The 13,297-nt window shown below is 45.0% G+C and overlaps 1 protein-coding gene across 1 annotated transcript in view; it reads left to right on the top strand.

Annotated features, from left to right (window-relative positions):
• gal3st2 (galactose-3-O-sulfotransferase 2) overlaps nt 1–13,297 on the top strand; it is a 136,777-nt gene that overhangs the window by 61,547 nt on the left and 61,933 nt on the right. The gene's annotated exons all lie outside the window — the stretch shown is intronic.

The following is a 13,297-nucleotide window of genomic DNA, read 5'->3' as shown; positions in this document are numbered from 1 at the left end:
CCAATCAGTTTCATATTCATAAGTGTTATGGTGTGGGCACAGTGCCAATTATAAAATGAAACTGCCACCAGAGCGCCACCTAGTGTCAGATCGGTAACACCTTCGTCAGCTTTCCAGGAGGCCATTGGCAATCAGTGTACCAAGTTTCGTGTTAATCCGACCAACCGATGTCGAGATATAAAATACTTCAATTTAAATAGCGCCACCTAGTGGTCATGGGCCAAGATTTTGCACAGAGCCTTAGGGGCTCATGGGGAAGTAGTGTCCTGAGTTTCATGTCATTTGGACACACCAATGTGGAGATATGCAACACTTCCTGTTTTGACCCGAATCCACAGGAAGTTGTTATTTAATAACTTGAGTATTCTTTGGCGTATCAAAATTCTTTTAATAACTTTTTGCCAGAAGGGTCCACAGATGCTGTCTGCAAAGTTTGGTGAAAATCGGTGAAATTGCCTGGGAGGAGTTCGAAAAAGTAGGTTTGCGACATTTCGCGAGCTAGCGAAAAAAAACGGTAGGCGCAAATGGGCGTGGCCTATATCAGGAGATTCAGCAAGATTCACTGAACGCGTGGATGTAAGGTTTTTGAATGTGCGACAAAGTATGTGGGAGTTATTAGGCAAAAACGGTTTGTGTTGATGATAGCGCCACCTGCTGGTCATTTTTGGTGTGTGAGTTACAGGGGTCGGTCTATACCACTCCTGTCAATTTCATATCCATAAGTGTTATGGTGTGGGCACAGTGCCAAATATAAAAAGAAACTGCCACCAGAGCGCCACCTACTGTCAGATCGGTAACACCTTTGTCAGCTGTCCTCAGGAGGGCATTGGCAATGAGTGTACCAAGTTTTGTGTTAATCCGACCAACCGATGTCGAGATATAAAATAGTTCAATTTAAAGAGCGCCACCTAGTGGTCATCAACCAAAATTTAGCACAGAGCCTTAGGGGCTCATGAGGAAGTAGGATCCTGAGTTTGACGTCATTTGGACAAACCAATGTGGAGATATGCAACACTTCCTGTTTGGAACGAAATCTGCAGGAAGTTGTTATTTAATAACTTGAGTCTTCTTTGGAATATCAAAATTCTTTTAATAAGTTTTTGTCAGGAGGGTCCACAGATGCTGTGTGCAAAGTTTGGAGCAAATTGGTGAAATTGTCTGGGAGGAGTTCGAAAAAGTAGGTTTGCGACATTTGGCGAATTTGCAAATTGAGTTCTGGCGAGAAAGTGGGCGTGGCCTACATCACACAGTCCAGCTGAATTCAGAGAACACGTAGATATAAGGTTTAACAATGTGCACCATATTATGTGGGAGTTATTAGGCAAAAACGGTTTGTGTTGATGATAGCGCCCCCTGCTGGTCATTTTTGGTGTGTGAGTTACAGGGGCCGGTCTATACTACCCCTGTCAATTTCATATCCATAAGTGTTATGGTGTGGGCACAGTGCCAAATCTAAAATGAAACTGCCACCAGAGCGCCACCTAGTGTCAGATCAGTAAGACCTTTGTCAGCTGTCCTCAGACAGACATGGGCAATGAGTGTACCAAGTTTTGTGCTAATCCGACCAACCAATGTCGAGATATAAAATACTTCAATTTAAATAGCGCCACCTAGTGGTCGTGGGCCAAGATTTTGCACAAAGCCTTAGGGGCTCATGGGGAAGTAGTATCCTGAGTTTCATGTCATTTGGACACACCAATGTGGAGCTGTGCAACACTTCCTGTTTTGACCCAAATCTACAGGAAGTTGTTATTTAATAACTTGAGTATTGTTTGGAATATGAAAATTCTTTTAATAACTTTTTGTCAGAAGGGTCCCCAGATGTTGTGTGCAAAGTTTGGTGCAAATTGGTGAAATTGCCTGGGAGGAGTTCGAAAAAGTAGGTTTGCGACATTTCGCGAGCTACCGAAAAAAAACGGTAGGCGGAAATGGGCGTGGCCTATATCAGGAGATTCAGCAAGATTCACTGAACGCGTGGATATAAGGTTTTTGAATGTGCGACAAAGTATGTGGGAGTTATTAGCCAAAACGCACAGTTCTTGATTATAGCGCCACCTAGTGGTGAAAATTCACAACGACAACAGATTACAAAATTTTTCGCCAGGTCTTATCTATATTCCAAGTTTGGTGAGTTTTGGGGTATGTTCAGGCAGTGAAAAATGCGATCATTCGAAAAACAATAGGGACCTCGCAGGTTTCCTGCTCGGGCCCTAATAATAATCATTAAAGCTGCAAGCAGCGATGAACGGGCCCTCGCAGGCCACGCGGGTCGGGGCGTGCTCCTTACCCGGACCCATTGCCCCGTTATTGTGCACGCATGTCTTAACTGATAGCCAAAAACGGTATTGTGTTGATAATAGCGCCACCTGCTGGTGATTTTTGGTGTGTGAGTTACAGATACCAGTCTATACCACCCCAATCAGTTTCATATCCATAAGTGTTATGGTGTGGGCACAGTGCCAATTATAAAATGAAATTGCCACCAGAGCGCCACCTATTGTCAGATCGGTAACACCTTCGTCAGCTGTCCTCAGGAGGCCATTGGCAATCAGTGTACCAAGTTTTGTGTTAATCCGACCAACCAATGTCGAGATATAAAATACTTCAATTTAAATAGCGCCACCTAGTGGTCATGGGCCAAGATTTCGCACAGAGCCTTAGGGGCTCATGGGGAAGTACTATCCTGAGTTTCACGTCATTTGGACACACCAATGTGGAGATATGCAACACTTCCTGTTTTGACCCGAATCCACAGGAAGTTGTTATTTAATAACTTGAGTATTCTTTAGCATATCAAAATTCTTTTAATAACTTTTTGTCAGAAGGGTCCACAGATGCTGCGTGCAAAGTTTTGTGCAAATTGGTGAAATTGCCTGGGAGGAGTTCGAAAAAGTAGGTTTGCGACATTTGGCGAATTTGCCAATTGAGTTCTGGCGAGAAAGTGGGCGTGGCCTACATCACACAGTCCAGCTGAATTCAGGGAACACGTAGATATAAGGTTTAACAATGTGCACCATATTATGTGGGAGCTATTAGCCAAGAACTGCTTTATGTTGATAATAGCGCCACCTGCTGGTCATTTTTGGTGTGTGAGTTACAGGGGCCAGTCTACACCACCCCTATGAATTTCATGTCCATAAATGTTATGGTGTGGGCACAGTGCCAAATATAAAATGAAACTGCCACCAGAGCGCCACCTAGTGTCAGATCGGTAACACCTTCGTCAGCTGTCCTCAGAAGGGCAGTGGCAAGAATTATACCAAGTTTTGTGTTAATCCGACCCACCAATATGGAGATATAAAATAGTTCAATTTAAAGAGCGCCACCTAGTGGTCATCAACCAAAATTTAGCAAAGAGCCTTAGGGGCTCATGAGGAAGTAGGATCCTGAGGTTGACGTCATTTGGACAAACCAATGTGGAGATATGCAACACTTCCTGTTTGGAACGAAATCTGCAGGAACTTGTTATTTAATAACTTGAGTATTTCTTGGAATATCAAAATTCTTTTAATAACTTTTTGTCAGGAGGGTCCACAGATGCTGTGTGCAAAGTTTGGTGCAAATTGGTGAAATTGCCTGGGAGGAGTTCGAAAAAGTAGGTTTGCGACATTTCGCGAGCTAGTGAAAAAAAACGCCAGGCAGAAATGGGCGTGGCCTATATCAGGAGATTCAGCACAATTCACTGAAAGCGTGGATATGAGGTTTTTGAAGGTGCGACAAAGTATGTGGGAGTTATTAGCCAAAACGTACTTTCCTTGATAATAGCGCCACCTAGTGGTGCACGTTCACAACAACAACAGATTATAAAATTTTTCGCCAAGCCTAATGACTTTGCCAAATAAAATCGACTTTTCATTCACATTCAGGCAGTGAAAAATGCGATCATTTTGGACGAAGGAATAAAATAATAATAATAATAATAATAATTAAAGCTGCAAGCAGCGATGAACGGGCCCTCGCAGGCCACGCGGGTCGGGGCGTGCTGCCGTCGGGGCGTGCTCCTTACCCGGACCCATTGCCCCGTTATTGTGCGCGCATGTCTTAACTGATAGCCAAAAACGGTATTGTGTTGATAATAGCGCCACCTGCTGGTGATTTTTGGTGTGTGAGTTACAGATGCCAGTCTATACCACCCCAATCAGTTTCATATCCATAAGTGTTATGGTGTGGGCACAGTGCCAATTATAAAATGAAATTGCCACCAGAGCGCCACCTATTGTCAGATCGGTAACACCTTCGTCAGCTGTCCTCAGGAGGCCATTGGCAATCAGTGTACCAAGTTTTGTGTTAATCCGACCAACCAATGTCGAGATATAAAATAGTTCAATTTAAAGAGCGCCACCTAGTGGTCATCAACGAAAATTTAGCACAGAGCCTTAGGGCCTCATGAGGAAGTAGGATCCTGAGGTTGACGTCATTTGGACAAACCAATGTGGAGATATGCAACACTTCCTGTTTGGAACGAAATCAGCAGGAAGTTGTTATTTAATAACTTGAGTATTTCTTGGAATATCAAAATTCTTTTAATAACTTTTTGTCAGGAGGGTCTACAGATGCTGTGTGCAAAGTTTTGTGCAAATTGGTGAAATTGCCTGGGAGGAGTTCGAAAAAGTAGGTTTGCGACATTTGGCGAATTTGCCAATTGAGTTCTGGCGAGAAAGTGGGCGTGGCCTACATCACACAGTCCAGCTGAATTCAGGGAACACGTAGATATAAGGTTTAACAATGTGCACCATATTATGTGGGAGTTATTAGGCAAAAACGGTTTGTGTTGATGATAGCGCCCCCTGCTGGTCATTTTTGGTGTGTGAGTTACAGGGGCCGGTCTATACCACCCCTGTCAATTTCATATCCATAAGTGTTATGGTGTGGGCACAGTGCCAAATATAAAAAGAAACTGCCACCAAAGCGCCACCTAGTGTCAGATCGGTCACCCCTGTGTCAGCTATCCTCAGGAGGCCATTGGCAAGGAGTGTACCAAGTTTTGTGTTAATCCGACCAACCGATGTCGAGATATAAAATAGTTCAATTTAAAGAGCGCCACCTAATGGTCATCAACCAAAATTTAGCACAGAGCCTTAGGGCCTCATGAGGAAGTAGGATCCTGAGGTTGACGTCATTTGGACAAACCAATGTGGAGATATGCAACACTTCCTATTTGGAACGAAATCTGCAGGAAGTTGTTATTTAATAACTTGAGTATTTCTTGGAATATCAAAATTCTTTTAATAACTTTTTGTCAGGAGGGTCCACAGATGCTGTGTGCAAAGTTTGGTGCAAATTGGTGAAATTGCCTGGGAGGAGTTCGAAAAAGTAGGTTTGCGACATTTCGCGAGCTAGTGAAAAAAAACGCCAGGCAGAAATGGGCGTGGCCTATATCAGGAGATTCAGCACAATTCACTGAATGCGTGGATATAAGGTTTTTGAAGGTGCGACAAAGTATGTGGGAGTTATTAGCCAAAACGTACTTTCCTTGATAATAGCGCCACCTAGTGGTGCACGTTCACAACAACAACAGATTATAAAATTTTTCGCCAAGCCTAATGACTTTGCCAAATAAAATCGACTTTTCATTCACATTCAGGCAGTGAAAAATGCGATCATTTCGGACGAAGGAATAAAATAATAATAATAATAATAATAATAATCATTGCAATTACAATAGGGACCTCGCAGGTTCCCTGCTCGGGCCCTAATAATAATAATCATTCGAAAAACAATAGGGACCTCGCAGGTTCCCTGCTCGGGCCCTAACTAGAAAAACAATAGGGACCTCGCAGGTTTCCTGCTCGGGCCCTAATTAAAACTGCAAGCAGTGATGAACGGGCCCTCGCAGTCCACGCGCGTCGGGGCATGCTGCTGTGGCGGCACGCTGCTGTCGGGGCATGCTGCTGTCAGGGCATGCTGCTGTCGGGGCTTGCTCATGCAACAACTTCTGTTGAGGAATCAAAAGTGAAGGCAGTCAAGCTGTTCTTTCGTCATTTAGCAATAAAAGCGCCACCTATTGGCCGATTATCACCAAATTTTTCACAAACCCTCATGTGGGCATAGAAGACAAATCAAAAAAGTTTAGTGTTAATGGGAATGTATTTAATCAAGATATGCAAGACTGTCTGTTTGACCACAATGTGCAGGAAATTGTAGTGCTATATTTTGGGCGTTTGTTGGACTATCCAAATTGTTTTAATAAGTTTTTGTCAGGAGTGTCCACAGATGATGTGTGCAAAGTTTGGTGCAAATCGGAGAAATTGCCTGGGAGGAGTTTGAAAAGGTAGGTTTGTGACATTTTGCGCATTTGCGAATGGAAATTTTGCGCAAAAGTGGGCGTGGCCTACATCATACAATTCAGCTGAATTCAGGGAACACGTACATAGAAGGTTTAACAATGTGCGACAAATTATGTGGGAGTTATTAGCCAAAAACTGCTTTGTGTTGATAATAGCGGCACCTGCTGGTAATTTTTGGTGTGTGAGTTACAGGGGCCAGTGTATACCACCCCTATGAATTTCATGTCCATAAGTGTTATGGTGTGGGCACAGTGTCAAATATAAAATGAAACTGCCACCAGAGCGCTACCTAGTGTCAGGTCGGTAAGACCTTTGTCAGCTATCCTCAGGAGGGCATTGGCAATGAGTATACCAAGTTTTGTGTTAATCCAACCAACCGATGTGGAGATATAAAATACTTCATTTTAAAGAGCGCCACCTAGTAGTCATCTGGCAAAATTTTGCACAGAGCCTTAGGGTCTAATGGGGAAGTAGTATCCCGAGTTTCATGTGATTTGGACACACCAATGTGGAGATATGCAACACTTCCTGTTTTGACCCGTATCTACAGGAAGTTGTTATTTAATAACTTAAGTATTCTTTGGAATATCAAAAATCTTTTAATAACTTTTTGTCACGAGCGTTCACAGATGCTGTGTGCATAGTTTGGTGCAAATTGGTGAAATTGCCTGGGAGGAGTTCGAAAAAGTAGGTTTGCGACATTTTGCGAGCTAGCGAAAAAAAACGGAGGCGGAAATGGGCGTGGCCTATATCAGGAGATTCAGCACAATTCACTGAACGTGTGGATATAAGGTTTTTGAATGTGCGACAAAGTCTATGGGAGTTATTAGCCAAAACGCACTTTCCTTGATTATAGCGCCACCTAGTGGTGAAAATTCACAATGACAACGGATTATAAAATTTTTCGCCAGGTCTGATCTATATTCCAAGTTTGGTGAGTTTCGGGGGATGTTCAGGCAGTGAAAAATGCGATCATTTGCGACAAAGAAAAAAAATCATTCGAAAAACAATAGGGACCTCGCAGGTTTCCTGCTCGGGCCCTAATTAGTTAATATCTGATTAACAGGACAGCTAAAAGTGCTCACACTGACTTCAAGTGGACTAAGTACTACCTATTTACCTAAACCACTTGGATTCGACTGTAGCAAAGGGCTGGAGATCCTTCACAATGAACTTTGTGACGACCCTATGGCATTCCTGCATTCTTTCTGCTGTCACCTTCATTTGTCTGGCGATTGTGAATGGGGTCGTCTGCAATGTCGGCGGAGCTGTGGTAGCTGCTGCTTGGTTCATGCCGCCTACAGGATTAATGTAACATATCAGTGGTGCTAAAATCGATGCTGTAATGACTACAAACTCAACAACAAACTTACAACAAACTTACCTTGACCTGACGTCGCAGAAACAAAACCGGGAGCCGCTGCCACGGCGCTGCAGTCTTTACTGTAGCCGGGCTGCTAACTTTACTTGCTTTGTTATAGCAATCAAACACGCCACACTCCTTTAGCTTCATACTATGCGCACGCTCCAAGTGTTTGGTGATGTTGCTAGTGTTACCCCCCTTGGACGCAACTTCTTTCTGACAAAGATTGCATCGAGTCGAGTTTTCATTCACTTTGATAAAGTGAGCCCAAACCTTCGAGCGCTTGGCCCTCGCCGACATGATGGATAAGAGTAAGACAATGAGGCGCTGCGTCATCACCTGTCGACGGCGGCAGTGACATAATTACACGACAGTTGGGTAGACGTTCAAAAAAGTAGCGATAACAGTACCGTTTGTCCAGAATCTTAACGGACCCTGGTAACAACCCAATTAGGAACCAGTACCAAAAAGTACCAGTCCTCAGTATACATCGCTATTGATAAAAGTCACTTTTCTGGGCGCATTTTAATAGGGCTTGTTTGATATAGCCATTAGACTCAGCCACAAACACTACAATGGCAAAGTCTAAAGAACTCAGCATTGATCTGAAAGAACACATTATTGATTTGAACAAGTCACTTGGAGCTATTTCAAAGCAGTTACAGGTCCCAACATCAACTGTATAAAGTGCATCGCACTGCCACGATCAGGAAAAAAAAAAAAAAACATCACCTGCTGCTGACAGAAAAACTAGTCAGGATGGTCAAGAGTCAAAAACCACCACCAAAAGCAAGTCTGCAATGAATTAGAAGCCACTGGAAGACAGGTGTCAGTGTCCACAGTCAAGTGTGTCTTGCATCAATATGGGCTAAGAGGCTGCTGTGCAAGAAAGAAGCCCTTGCTCCAGATACGGCACCTAAAAGCCCAACTGAAGTTTGCTACTGATCACATGGACAAAGAAAAAGCCCTCAGGAGGAAAGTTCTGTGATCATATGAAACAAAAACTGAGTTGTTTGGCCACAATGAGCAGCAATATGTTTGGAGCTGAGAATGTGAGGCGTTTCACCCCAAGAACACCATACCTACTGTCAAGCATGGTGGTGGTAGTATTATGCTGTGGGGCTGTTTTGCTGCCAGTGGATCTGTTGCTCTAAAGAAAGTAAATGGAATAATGAAGAAGGAGGATTATCTCGAGAGGAGCCAGCTGGGGTGGCTCGGGCATCTGTATCGGATGCCCCCTGGACGCCTCCCTCGGGAGGTGTTCGAGGCATGCCCCACTGGGAGGAGGAGACCCCGAGGAAGACCCAGGACACACTGGAGTGACTATGTCACCTGGCTGGCCTGGGAACACCTTGGGATCCTCACGGAGGAGCTGGAGGAAGTGTCCGGGAGGAGGGAAGTCTGGGTGTCCCTGCTCAGACAGCTACCCCCGCGACCCGGCCCCAGATAAGCGGAAGAAAATGGATGGATGGATGGATGGATGGATGGAGGATTATCTCCAAATTCTTCAGGAAAATCTAAAATCATCAGACAGAAGATTGGGTCTTGGGTGCAGTTGGGTGTTCCAACAGGACAATGATCCCAAACACACATCAAAAGTGGTAAAGGAATGGATCAATCAGGCTACAATTGATGTTTTGGAATGGCCTTTCACAGTCCTGACTTGAACCCCATCAAGAACATTTGAACTGTACTGAACAAACAAGTTTGTGCCAAGAAGCCAACAAATTTGGTTTGAAATTTACCAATTCTATCAAGAGGAGTGGTTAAAATTTTAGCCAAAGGACTGCCAGAAGCTTGTGGATGGCTATCAAAAACACTTAATTGAGGTGAAAATGGCCAAGGAACATTTAACCAAATATTAGAATTAGACTTTAGACTTTTATTCATCCCACATCGGGGAAATTCACTTGTGACAGTAGCAGGTAGACAGACATACAATACGTACAAGAGCAGGTAGACTGACATACAATAAGTACAAGAACGTTAAACAAGTAGACTTAAAAAATACTAAAAAAGATTTAAATAAGAGAAAGAAAAAATATAAAAAATAAAATATGAAATATACATATAAATATTGCACAAGATGGCGGAGGTAGAAGTGGTAAGTAGTGCAAGATAAGTAGGTGCTTATGGTGCTACATTAAGAGTTATTGTTGTTGAACAGTCTGACAGCAGTTCTAATGAATGACCTGCGGTAGCGTTCCTTTTTACACCGTGGGTGAAGCAGTCTGTTGCTGAAGGAGCTGCTTAAGGCCCCTACAGTCTCATGTAGGGGGTGAAAGGGGTTGTCCATAATTGATGTCAGCTTGGCTAACATCCTCCTCTCACCCACCTCCTCAATGGAGTCCAGAGGACAGTCCAAGACTGAGCCAGCCCTTTTGACCAGCTTATTGAGTCTCTTCCTGTCCCTCTCTGAGTTTCCACAGCCCCAGCAGACCACAGCGTAGAAGATAGCCGATGCTACCACAAAGTCATAAAATGTTTTTAACAGTGTCCTGCACACACCAAAGGACCTCAGTCTCCTCAACAGATGGCGACGACTTTGGCCCTATTTGTACAGGACATCTGTGTTGTGTGTCCAGTCCAGTTTGTTGTTTATGTGAACACCCAGGTATTTGTACTCCTCCACGATTTCAATGTCCAAACCCTGGATGTTCACCGGTGCGGTTTGAGGGGCCTTCCTCCTGAAATCGATCACCACCTCCTTTGTCTTCCTGGCGTTGATGCGCAGGTGGTTCAGTTCACACCAGGCGACAAAGTTGGTGATGACTTTCCTGTACTCCAGATCGTTCCCCTCTGCCACACATGCAACGATGGCTGTATCGTCGGAGGACTTCTGGAGGTGGCAGCTGTCCGTGTTATAACTGAAGTCTGATGTGTAGAGTGTGAAGAGGAAAGGGGAGAGCACTATACCCTGTGGAGCTCCCGTGCTGCAGACTATCACATCAGACTCACAGTCGTGGAACCTCACATACTGCTGCCTGTTTGTGGGGTAGTCGGTGGTCCATGCAGCCAGGTGGCAGTCGACTCCAGCTCCTTCCAGTTTTCCCCTGAGCAGTGATGGTTGGATTGTGTTGAAAGCACTGGAGAAGTCAAAAAACATGACTCTCACAGTGCTCCCGGTGCTCTCCAGGTGTGAAAGTGACCTGTGCAGCAGGTAGATGACAGCGTCTTCCAATGCCAGGCCGATAAGCAAATTGCAGGGGGTCCATCTCGCTGTTCACCAGGTGTCGAAGGTGGGTGAGAACGATCCTCTCCATGGTCAAAGCCACTGGCCTGAAGTGGTTGGGCTCCCTGGGTTGGGCAGTCTTTGGGACAGGAACCACACACGATGTTTTCCACAGGAGTGGAACTCTCTCCAGACTAAGGATCAGGTTGAAAATGTGCAGGAGTACTCCACAGAGCTGATCTGCACAGTCCTTCAGTAGTCGGAGTTGATGCCATCAGGGCCAGTAGCCTTCCTCACATTGGTCGTCCTCAGCTCCTTCCTCACTTGATCAGCTGTTATGGAGAGGTTGGGGGTGTGGGTGGGACTCTGGAGTGACTCCTGTTGAGAGAGGTCGGGGGTGGGGTGTGTGGATCGTTCAGGCAGGGAGTGGAGGGGGATGGCATGGTGTGGGGGTGTCAGAGATGTACTGGAGGGAGAGGCGGGGGGGTGGTGTGACAGTACAGTAAGGTCTGAGCTCTGGTGAGTGGGGGAGGGAGAAGTGGCACAGTCGAATCTGTTAAAAAACAGATTCAACTCGTTCGCCCAGTCCTGGCCTCCAGATTCAGGGCCCCTCCCACTGTCCTTTGTGTGGCCAGAGATGGTTTTCAGGCCTCTCCAGACCTCTCTGGCGCTGCTCCCCTTGAGGTGCTTCTCCACCTTCCTCCTGTAGCTGTCTTTGCCTCTCCTTATCCCCCATTTCAGCTCCCTCTGCACCCTCCTCAGCTCCTCCTTGTCCCCAGATTTGAAAACCCCTTTCTTTTCTTTAAGCAGGGCTTTTAGCTCTGGGGTCACCCAGGGTTTGTTGTTTGGGAAACACCATACCTTCCTGGTAGGCACAGTGTTTTCCACGCAGAAATTTATGTAGTCCGTGATGCAGGTCGTCAGGCTGTCGATGTCATCCCCGTGAGGTTCACACAACACATCCCAGTCGGTGGTGTCGAAACAGTCCCTCAGTGCAATACTGGTCTCCTCAGACCAGCTCCTTACATACTTTTTGGTGGGTGGTTGTAGGTATGTATGCAGGGGACAGATGAACCAGGTTGTGGTCAGAGCGGCCCAGTGGGGGGAGGGGTGAAGAGGTGTATGCGTCCTTTGTGTTCACATACATTAGATCCAAAGTTCTATTGTCTCTAGTATGGCATTTCACATATTGGGTGAAGGTAGGGAGAGTGGAAGATAGGGAAGCATGATTGAAGTCACCGGAGATGAGGAGGAGGGACTGGGGGTGCGATATCTGAAGCTGTGATACAACAGTGTATAAGGTCTCACAGGCTGCAGCCGCATCGGCTGATGGGGGAATGTACACAGTTACCACGATAACGTGCGAGAATTCCCTTGGAAGGTACTACTGCAGTACTGTTCCTTCACCCTGATGTGTCCCGGGTTACACCATTAGTCATTCACAAACATCGCTATGCCCCCTCCTTTCCTCTTACTGCTCTCCTTTGCTTTCCTGTGTGCTCTCACGTGTTGAAATCTGTCCAAAGTGATGTGTGAGTCCGGTGAGAGTTCATTCAGCAAATTCAAGTCTCTGTAAAGCACATAAGGCTACTGTCAGGCCTGGACAAGGAAGGAGGACTCAGGAGCAGATTTAGAGCAATATAAGCAGATTTTTATTTGAGATTTGATTTCTCCACTTGAGCTCTTAAACCAGGTGACAAACAAACAGGCTATGAAACGATCTAATCTATGGGCTATGAAAACGAGAAACAAGACTACAATAAACTCGAGGCAAAAAACGACCCCAAAGAAAAGGACTAATGAAACAAAAAATCACTCTTAACGAGGCACAGAAAAAGTACAAAGAACTAAACTACTCTGGCACAAATGGCTATAAAAACTTAATGGCTATAAAAATCACTCTAATCGGAGGAAAAGCAAAAAGGCTATAAACAAAAGATACTTTAGCGACTATCTATAAAAACGAAGGAAACAAAAGAGGCACTCCACCGGAGGCAAACAACAGGCTATGAAATTATCTTGGAATACTCAGAAAAATAATTATCAAACAAAAGATCACTCATTTAAGAGGCAAAAGTCGAAGTAATACAAACTCTCAATTCGTGGCTTGGATCAAGGCTGTGGACGAGGGCTGGGGTGCGTGACCAACACAAACACTCTGGCACAAGACAAAGGGGAGACGCAGACTATAAGCACACAAGGATAATGGGGAACAGGTGGAAACAATCAGGGATCAGGTGAGACAATCAGACCGGTGACACATGAGGAAGGTCAAGTGACCTGAAACGAGAGGAGAGTTAGGTTTCAAAATAAAACAGGAAGTTACGAGAAAAAAAAAAAAGACAAGACAAACCTCACCGCGGTGTGACAGCTACACTTCCGCTACTCCCTCTGCAGCCTGGTTAGTGCCGTTAGCTCCTCCATCTTATTAGGGAGAGATCTTACGCTCCCCATAATAACAGACGGTATACACGG

Source organism: Pagrus major, chromosome 2, assembly GCF_040436345.1.
Source record: "Pagrus major chromosome 2, Pma_NU_1.0".
NCBI lineage: Eukaryota > Metazoa > Chordata > Actinopteri > Spariformes > Sparidae > Pagrus > Pagrus major.
This window is presented reverse-complemented; position numbering and strand designations above follow the sequence as displayed.